This window comes from Ranitomeya variabilis, chromosome 4 (assembly GCF_051348905.1).
Source record: "Ranitomeya variabilis isolate aRanVar5 chromosome 4, aRanVar5.hap1, whole genome shotgun sequence".
NCBI classification, from domain to species: Eukaryota; Metazoa; Chordata; class Amphibia; order Anura; family Dendrobatidae; genus Ranitomeya; species Ranitomeya variabilis.
The window spans coordinates 285,107,069-285,117,189 of NC_135235.1; the positions used below are offsets into that span (position 1 = coordinate 285,107,069).

The 10,121-nt window shown below is 43.3% G+C and overlaps 1 long non-coding RNA gene across 1 annotated transcript; it reads right to left on the reverse strand.

The window, feature by feature from the left end:
* Nucleotides 1-2,353: 2,353 nt before the first annotated feature.
* Nucleotides 2,354-9,338, reverse strand: LOC143768835 (uncharacterized). Its single transcript, XR_013214076.1, has 3 exons — nt 9,181-9,338; nt 8,002-8,042; nt 2,354-2,511 (listed from the first exon to the last, which is right to left on the reverse strand). It is a non-coding gene; the product is annotated as an uncharacterized LOC143768835 (long non-coding RNA).
* Between the last annotated feature and the right edge of the window lie 783 nt (nt 9,339-10,121).

Below are 10,121 nucleotides of genomic sequence, written 5' to 3' on the forward strand. Positions count from 1 at the left end.
TGAGGTGACCTTACTGGCATCACTTTAGTTTACAGCAGCCAGGTCTCACACAGCATGAGACCCCGGCAGTGGTTGCTGCTCCAGTCTATGGAGCTGTGTTCTCTGAACAGAGCTCCATAGACTGAATTAAGAAGATTGGGAACGTCATGGGACCTCCATATTATGGATTATGGTGAACCCTGTAGATTATTTTTTTTATTATTATTTTTTTTTAATAAATGAGGGTCATAAGGAAATTGTGGGGGAGGTTTGATTTTTTTAGGTGTGTTTTCTTCTCTTTTTACTTACAAGGTTAGTAATGGGGAAGTCTGAAAGACGCTGCCCCTTACTAACCTGAGGGCTTGAGGTCAGCGGACATTACACAGCTAACAACAACCCCACAATCCCATACACCCGATTGTCACAGCACCTGGGCAATCAGGAAGAACAGAGGCTAAGTACCAGAATTGGCACATTTAATGGATGCAACATTTCTGGGGCATCAGAGGGCTGGTCTTATTGGGTTGGGAAGGGGCCAATATCCATGGCTCTTTCCAGCCTATTAATATCTGCCTTCTGCCGTGTGCTGAGCCTTAGCTGGAAATTCAAAATAGGGGGGGGCATCATTTTTTCAGTCATTCATTTATTAGTAAGTACAGTAAAATAAATACTCAAGGCACTGCTCCACTTCGTCACTTGGTCCTCCGCCTCCTGGTTCAAGATTATTTTTTTTTTATCTGCTATTTTGCTATCCACATCTGTTTGCAGGGTAATTGTCTTGCTCTTATCCCCATTTTGCTTAATTTTGCAGCCCTTTAGCCCTTACTATGACCATTTTACAGCACTAAAGTTTTAGTCCCTACTGACTTATATGGAGTTCGGGTCCGGGGTCAAGTTCTGTCACACTTTCTCAAGTTTGGTCAAACCCAAACATTCATGGGTCTGCTCATCCCTACTTATTTCTATTAATACACAGTGGACAAAGTACAGATCAGCAAACAAACAAAAATTCCACTGTGCTACGTAAAATGTTTCTACAAGGGTGCACACTGTTCATCCACACCCAATCCTGGGTTTTGCCAATTTTTGCTTCTTCTAGGGCATTCGCGAAAAAAGTAATATTTACTGCTAAACACCTGGTAGATAGACTATATTAATATGGAAACAATGCTTCCAGATGGTACTTTAGGGATGTAGCGTCAGTCTTGAAAGTCCTCCTTAGCAATAATTTTTTTTCTCCTTAGGCAAAAGTTCACACATCGCACATAAAATCCACATAAGCAAATTTAATCTGCATCTAAAAGTTACACAAGTGTATTCTGGGCTTGTTTGTACATGTGGGAGCATAAGGATATTTGAATAATAGAAAAATGCTTTATTAAATAACATACAGGTAACAAGCTAAATAGCAAAAATACAAAAAAGCACCGAAACATACAGAAATGTGCATTTATAAGGATGATTTAAAAGGAGAGTGGGTAGCCCCCGGTGTGCGCTTGCAAAGAAACCATCATGCATAACTCCATAAAGTAAGGCCAGCTGCTGCACAAACCTATATCGCTATAGCAGCGATGGACAAGTCGTATAATAGATCATAAGGAAAATAAACGGTTAAAAGGGCAGCGCTTACCAGCAGGAGGCACCAGGCAGAGCCTTCCCTTGATAAAGCCGTCTCTTTGCGGGCGAAACGCGCGTCGGGGGTCGCGTTTTGTGGATCCCAACCGGTGTGCTCTGCCTGGTGCCTCCTGCTGGTAAGCGCTGCCCTTTTAACCGTTTATTTTCCTTATGATCTATTATACGACTTGTCCATCGCTACTATAGCGATATAGGTTTGTGCAGCAGCTGGCCTTACTTTATGGAGTTATGCATGATGGTTTCTTTGCAAGCGCACACCGGGGGCTACCCACTCTCCTTTTAAATCATCCTTATAAATGCACATTTCTGTATGTTTCGGTGCTTTTTTGTATTTTTGCTATTTAGCTTGTTACCTGTATGTTATTTAATAAAGCATTTTTCTATTATTCAAATATCCTTATGCTCCCACGTCTCTCCTTGTTCTAATGACTTGTATGGAGTTGGTTTTTCTTTCTGGTGGGGGGCTATAGTGCACTATTTAGTGCCTGTCGCTCTTTCCTTTTCCCCCCACTGTTGATATATAATATGTTGCCTGATTTTGCTATCATTGTTTGTACATGTGCAGATTGATTTTCAGATTGCACTGCTGATTTAAAGGGAACCTGTCACCAGGCTTGTCCCATACGAGATACAGCCACCACCTTGCAGTCCTCATATACAGCATAGTAATATGCTGTATATATGCCCCCGATCTGGCCTGCAACAAAAGAAAAACACCTTTTATTACACTCACCTGTGGGACGGTCCAATCCGAGGGGTGTCACTGGTCCTGGCCTGGTGCCCCCTTTCTTCTTGCGATGCCATCATCCTTCTTGCTTCTTGCTTCACGCGTCCCTACGTCACCCACACATTCTCCCTGGCATCGCGCTCCTGCGCAGGCATGCTTCTCTGTCCTGGCTTGGGTAGAAGAAAGCACTTCAGTGCGCATGCGCCGGGGCTCTTTGACCTTTCCCGATGCATGCACAAAAATTAAAATTGGTGGTAGATTTTCAAGTTTCTAGTATAAAACAGTCCGTTAAAAAATGGATAGTACACGGACGGCATCTGCGTACAGTTGGATTTTTTCATGGACCCATAGACTTGAATTAGCACAATTGGTCCGAGTTTCAGATCAAAGCCAGACATGTTTCTATGATTTTGTGAGATTCATTCAATCAACAAAAATGCACGAATATGTGAAATACTCCATAGTCTACAATAGATATGAGTGCTATCCATGAAAAACGCAGATAGAATTCTTACAAAAATAAAAACCTGACGTCTGAATAAGCCCCAAGTCTCAGCCCATTGGTGTCTTACTTGGTGGTTGACTAGGCCCAGATATCCACACTCTCTTGAAATAGGTATCTCTAACCCTTGGAGGTAACAAACCATTATATGGAAATGTGAAGGGGCAGAGGCAAAGCTAGGGTAGTACTCAGGGCCGGACTGGGACTAAAGTTCAGCCCTGGCATTTGAAGTTACACAGGCCCACTTGTCACATGGTGACTGTATAATATCTTTGTACACTTGTAGGCAGGGCCGGTTTTAGGCAAAGTGGGGCCCTACGCCTAGGCAAAGTTTAAAATGGGGCCCCAAATGCATTTCGGTTGTATTTACATGCGCTGAGTTCAGGCCGCTAAATGAGTTTGATCGACCGTCCTCTTTCCACCGTCTGAGACAGAATGATGGGACAGAACGATCACCATACAGTATCATGTTATCAGCAGCACATCTACAGTTTACGCTGGCGATGTGCTGCTGAGAATAATGATTTTTGTTCCAGCAAAAACCATCTGAATATGCAGCATTTTACTTGTTTAGTAAAATACACCCCATTGTCCTCCATATATTATAATGTGCACCACAGTCCTCCATATAGTATAATACACTGCTCAGTCCTCCACAGAGCATAATACACTCCTCATAGTGCTCCATATAGTATAATGCACCGCTATAGTCATCCATGTAGTACAATTCACTTCCCATAGTATAATGCACGCCATAGTTCTTCATATAGTATAACGTATTCCCCATAGTCCTCGATACAGTATAATGCAGCCCACATACAGTATAATGCAGCCACCACCCTACAGAGTATAATGCAGCCACCCCAGAGTATAATGTAACCCCCCCATAGAAAATAATGCAGCCCCCCCATAGAGTATGATGAAACCGCCCCTCATAGAATATAAATATAATACAGCCCCCCATAGAATTTAATGTAGCCCCAAATAGAATAGAATACAGCCCACCTCCCCATAGAATATAATTCAGCCCCATCAGAGTATGATGCAATAGTCCCTCATAAAATCTAATACAGCCCCCCATAGAATATAATACAGCCCACCTCCCCATAATATATAATGTAGCCCCCCATAGAATATAATGCAGCCCCCCATAGTATATAAGACAGTCTCCCCCATAGAATAGAATATACCCCCATAGTATATAACACAGCCTCCCCTACAGAATATAATATACCCCCGCAATAGTATATAACACAGCCACATAGTACATAACACGGCCTCCCCCATAGAATATAATATACCCCCTATAGTATATAGCAAAGCCCGCATAGTATATAGCACAGCCTGCATAATATAGCACAGCCTGCATAATATAGCACAGTCCGCGTAGTAGTATACAGCACAGACGGCGTAGTAGTATACAGCACAGCCCGCGTAGTAGTATACAGCACAGCCCGCACAGGGGTATATACAGCACAGGGGTATATACAGCACAGCCCGCACAGGGGTATATACAGCACAGCCCGCACAGGGGTATATACAGCACAGCCCGCACAGGGGTATATACAGCACAGCCCGCACAGGGGTATATAGAGCACAGCCCGCACAGGGGTATATACAGCACAGCCCGCACAGGGGTATATACAGCACAGCCCGCACAGGGGTATATACAGCACAGCCCGCACAGGGGTATATACAGCACAGCCCGCACAGGGGTATATAGAGCACAGCCCGCACAGGGGAATATAGAGCACAGCCCACACAGGGATATATACAGCACAGCCCACATCTCATCTCTCCCCCACCAACCCCCCCGATAATGGCCCCACAGTCCAGTTAAAAAAAAAACAAACACTCTCCTCACCTTTCCTTTTGCCCGCGCTGCTCGTCCCTGCTCCTGTCTCGGCGGCTGCAGTCTGCCCAGGACACAGCAGGTGCGCGATGATATGACGTCATCGCGCACCCGCAGTGTACTGTCAGAGGCAGAGCGGGGAATGATAGGAGAGGGAGCGTCAGGAGACGCTCTCTCCTCCATCATTGCATTGAACTATACCGGCGTCATAGACGCCGGTATAGTTAAATGCGGCGGCGGTGGCACTGGCGGGGGGAGGGGGAGGAACAGTGCAGCGGACCACTACTGGCACCGGCCCTTCTGGCATTTGCCAGAAGTGCCCGATGGCCAGTCCGGCCCTCGTAGTACTGGTACCACCACTGGCGGACACAGACAGAAAAGTGCCCTTGTGCAACAACACTAGATGGGCCCTTTCCAGTCCAACAGTCTCATCATAATGCAAAGTTCTACATGCTTTGGGGGTGGTAGTGTCCCCTCTTACCCCTTGGGCCCCTGTGAGGCTGCACAGGTTGCACCAATGATACGTCCGCCCCTGGGCACCACGGCACTCAGTTTGCGACTGCATGTCCTACCGACCTTAATCCTGATAAAGAAAAATTAGTCTGAAGGTTCCTGTGTTAAGTCTTTACAGCCATAAAAAACATTTTAGGGAAATTGTAGCTCATTGACTGTTATCAAATGTCATTCCGTATATCAAGAAGTAAACTGTCTGTGGTTTCCATGGAAACCAGAATGTGACATTTAAACTTTTGTGTCTCGGAAACAAATAATGTATGGTTTGTTATGTGTGAATGTTTCACACTAACCTCAGACATCATCAAGGAAAGCAGCACATTAATTATCTATAGATAGATCCATTTGAGACCTCGTTTGACAATAGAAACGAATATGACGTTGTTCGTACACAAAGTGTTTTCATTCAAGGTGGCAAAGTCTCAGTAGTGAGCCTTCAGATCTCGCATGTACATACTTAAGGCGTGCACTGACCACACTGAACCTTTCTCGTAATATTAGAGAATTTAATAATCTTCCTCCGGCATACCGTTACTATTGGCATTGTTTTCCATCACTGACATACATTTTTTTTAGTAGCGACATTAGTATTGAGTAAACGTGCTCGGATACGGTGTGATCCCAACATGCTCGTGTGCTAACCGAGTGTCTTCGGCGTGCTCGAAAAATATGTTCGAGTCCTCGCGGCTGCATGTATCGCGGCTGGTCAACAGCGGCAACACATGCAGCGATGGCCTATTTGTTAGTCATGTGTTGCTGCCGCGAGACATGCAGTCATGGAGACTGGAACATATTTTTCGAGCACGCCGAAGACACTTGGCTAGCACGCGAGCATCTTGGGATCACACCTCACCACTAAACAACATACAAGATTGTGAGGAAAGCTAAGGCCTCCAGAAATGAGCATGGATCCACTACGTTACTACATATTAATTTTTTTCACGTGGAAAAAGGCAGCAATTTACAGTAACAGAAAAATGAATTAGATTTCTAAAAACTTATTCACACTGTGCAGCATGTTTTTGGTTTTTTTTAAACATAATGTCAATGCTTTCAGCTTTCTTACTATGGTTTTTCTCCATTGAGATCAATATGGCTTAACAGCACAAAAAATGCATTCAATTTGAGCCGGATTTCCATTGCGTTTTTCTGTACATAGCCTGCTTTTTCCTTCAAGAAAAAAAAAAACGCATCCAAAAAGCTACATGTGAACAAGCCCTAAGGGTGTGTACATGGTTTTTGATGAGAAACTCTACAAAAACCCTACTGTAAAACTAAAAATTTGGGGAGTTTCTGCTCCAAAACCTCAGCAAAGAGAGTCAGTGTGAGAAGACCCTTAGGGTTTGAGCGCATGTTGTCTTTTTCAGGTGGATTCCGCACCTGAAAATACTGAAATGTGAAAAATAATGAACATATGCACAGCAATTTCTAAGCAACTTGCTGTGTATATGTTCCGTCTTTTGTAACTTTTCTTTTGTAACTTCTTTTAACCACTTTCCAGCTTTGAAAGACGCGATGTGGCTAAAAGAAAGGTTCATTTTTCAGACTACTTCCACTAGTTTATATATGGAAATAAAAAAAAAAAAATGCTGGTGTCACAAAAAGAAGATAAAAAAAAGCCAGAAGAGACACTTTGGGGAACTAATGCAAGTACGTCGGCATCTAAAAGACGTCGTATGCACATACCATTAGGCTATTTCGACTCGTTGAGGTTTTTTCAAAAGTTTTTGAAGCAGAAACGCTCTAAAATCCTCCCCAAAAACTATTAGAAAGCTCCAATTCATTTCTTCCTCAACCCACAATCTACTAAGACTCTTGTGCATGCTTTTATCATCTCCCGCCTCGACTACTGCAACACCCTCCTCTGTGGCCTCCCCGCTAACTCTCTTGCACCACTCCAGTCTGTCCTCAACTCTGCTGCTCGGCTAATCCACCTCTCTCCTCGCTACTCCCCTGCTTCTCCCCTTTGCAAATCCCTCCACTGGCTCCCAATTCTCCAACGAATCCAGTTCAAACTACTAACACTGATCTACAAAGCCATCCACAACCTGTCCCCTCCCTATATCTCTGAACCAATCTCCCAATATCTTCCCTCGCGTAATCTCCGATCCTCCCAAGACCTCCTACTCTCCTCCACACTTATTCGTTCCTCTCACAACCGCCTCCAAGATTTCTCCCGAATATCCCCCATCCTCTGGAATTCCATGCCTCAACACGTCCGACTATCCACCACCCTCGGATCCTTCAGACGGAACCTGAAAACCCATCTCTTCAAGAAAGCCTACAGCCTGCAATAACCATTCTGCCACCTCGCCATCGCCAGAGCAGCCGCCTCACCAACCACCCGAGCTGCTGCACCTCCGACCTTCTGTCTCTTTCCCACTATCCCATAGAATGTAAGTCCGCAAGGACAGGGTCCTCTCCCCTCTGTACCAGTCTGTCACTGTAAACTTGTTTACTGTAAACGATATTTATAACCCTGTATGTAACCCCTTTCTCATGTACAGCACCATGGAATTAATGGTGCTATATAAATAAGTAATAATAATAATAATAGTTTCTATGGCAAATCCAATTTGCTGTTCATATGAGGATTTTATTATTATTTTCTTCCCTGAAGAGGTTTTGATAAATGACTGGTGTAAAAATTGAAAGTGCATGTCAGTTTTTTGACGTGGATCCTGAAGAAAACTTCTTCATACCAGCTACTGTCCAATCAAAAAGTTGCAAAAATTCTTTTAAACTTCTTCAGGAAAAGAAGACGTCTTCCCCAAAAATTTAAAAAGGAGTTACCTAAAGTGGTGTCTGCTTGGAAACTTGTGGTTTTTGAAGTCCTGGGAAAAAAAAAAATCAGAGTGAACATAGTCTAGTAGGTAAATGCACAAGTATTTGAAGCAGGATTTTTGCATTGCCGATGTTGAATCTGCAATGAAAATATGTAGGAAGAGTTGACATTAAAAATCTGCTCGTAGAAAATCCCCACAACATGCAGATAAAATGTTTAAGTTTTCATTTATTTTGCGGACGTTCAGTACGCAGATCCATCCTAGAAATCCGCATTATGGCCATTTTATGTCTGTTTTTGTGCACAAGTTTAAAAAAAAAACAAAAAAAAAACTGTCCCGTTTTTAAAAAATGTTCTGTATTAGGCTACGTTCACATTCGCGTTGTTGGGCGTTGCGTCGGCGACGCAACGCACAACGCATGCAAAAACGCATGCAGAAACGCATTGTTTTGTGATGCATGCGTCCATTTTTGGCTTGATTTTGGACGCAAAAAAAATGCAACATGCAGCGTCCTGTACGCCCTGACGCTTGCGCCAAAAATGACGCATGCGTCACAAAACGCAAGACAACGCATGTCCATGCGCCCCCATGTTAAATATAGGGGCGCATGACGCATGCGTCGCTATGCGTCGCCGAACCTGCACCCGACGCAACGCAAATGTGAACGTAGCCTTAGATTTTCAGGCGTTTTTGGTCCATTTTATCTTTGTGCCATATACTTTTGTCATATGTAAAAACAAAACCCAACATATCTTCCCAACTTTTCCTACTAAAAAGCTGAGACGGACACGTATGTGAATCAGCGACGTCTGAATGAGGCTTTACCCCAGATGGAATTTTGCAATCTTCAAATTAAAATGCCCTCGGAGATATGAACGCTCGGAGTAGACTTTATGCTGATGACTCACAGATGGCGTTTCTGGAGGAAGGCACCAGAATCCATAAACATGAGCATGGTCATACTGATCTGAGGTCACGGTTGGCACTGTGCATGCAACTCAATAAGACAGGTACAGTGATGCTGATCAGGGCAGGCAGTGATTGGAAAGTAGGGCCAAGAAAAGCAGCGAACAAACTGAAGTCTGCACAGATGAACGGGGATTTGGACACCTTGTTTGAGTTTGGTATGTCAGATTGAAACAGGTCTATGTAATCAAATCTGACCATCCGCAGGCTGAGTACTGACCTGATGGATGCCTGTTCCCTTACGTTACTCCAGTGAGCCTCAGTGAGACATCGGCACCATAGCTTTGCAAATTAGAAGGTTGCACAATTCCCATTGAGTGTCCGGCTCCTTGAATCCCTAATGATAGGCTGTAATCTTTGGTGGAACCTTGTGTTCAATTCTCCTGTAGCTCCACCCCAGGCAAAACAAAGCATTACACAATGTCTATTAACCGCTACCATTTATGCATGACGCAGGACATGCTGGGAGTTGTAGGTTCATACAATTCAATTGTTTATGGCGTTGACCTCACACTGCAACTGATCAGTGTACTAAGCTTCATCATCTATTCATTCATGTTACTAACAATGTATTTCTACACTTCAAAAAACAAAATTTCGGGCACTCTTCATAACATGAATGCTCTTTTATTAATATGAAAAGAATCCCAATAGATTTGTAACGTTTCGGTCTTTCATAGACCTTCTTCAGAATGGGATATAAAACGAAAAAAATAGATTCAATCTCTTTACATAAAGTAAACAAAAGCACTCATATAAACATTTATATCTCACGTTAAACAGCATACCCCTTAACCCCCAGAGCTTGCATTTTCGTATTTCACTCCCCTTCTTCCCAGAGCCATAACTTTTTTCTGTCAATATGGCCATGTGAGGGCCATTTTTGGGTGGGATGAGTTGTACTTTTGAACGACACCATTGGTTTACCATGTTGTGTACTAGAAAAAGGGAAAAATTTCCAAGTGCGGTGAAATTGCAAAAAAAAAGTGCAATCCCACACTTGTTTTTTGTTTGGCTTTTTTACCATGCTCACTAAATGCTAAAACTGACCTACCATTATGATTCTCCAGGTCATTACGAGTTCATAGACACCAAATATGTCTAGGTTCTTTTTTATCTAAGTGGTGAAAAAAAATAAAAACTTTGCAAAAAAAAAAAATT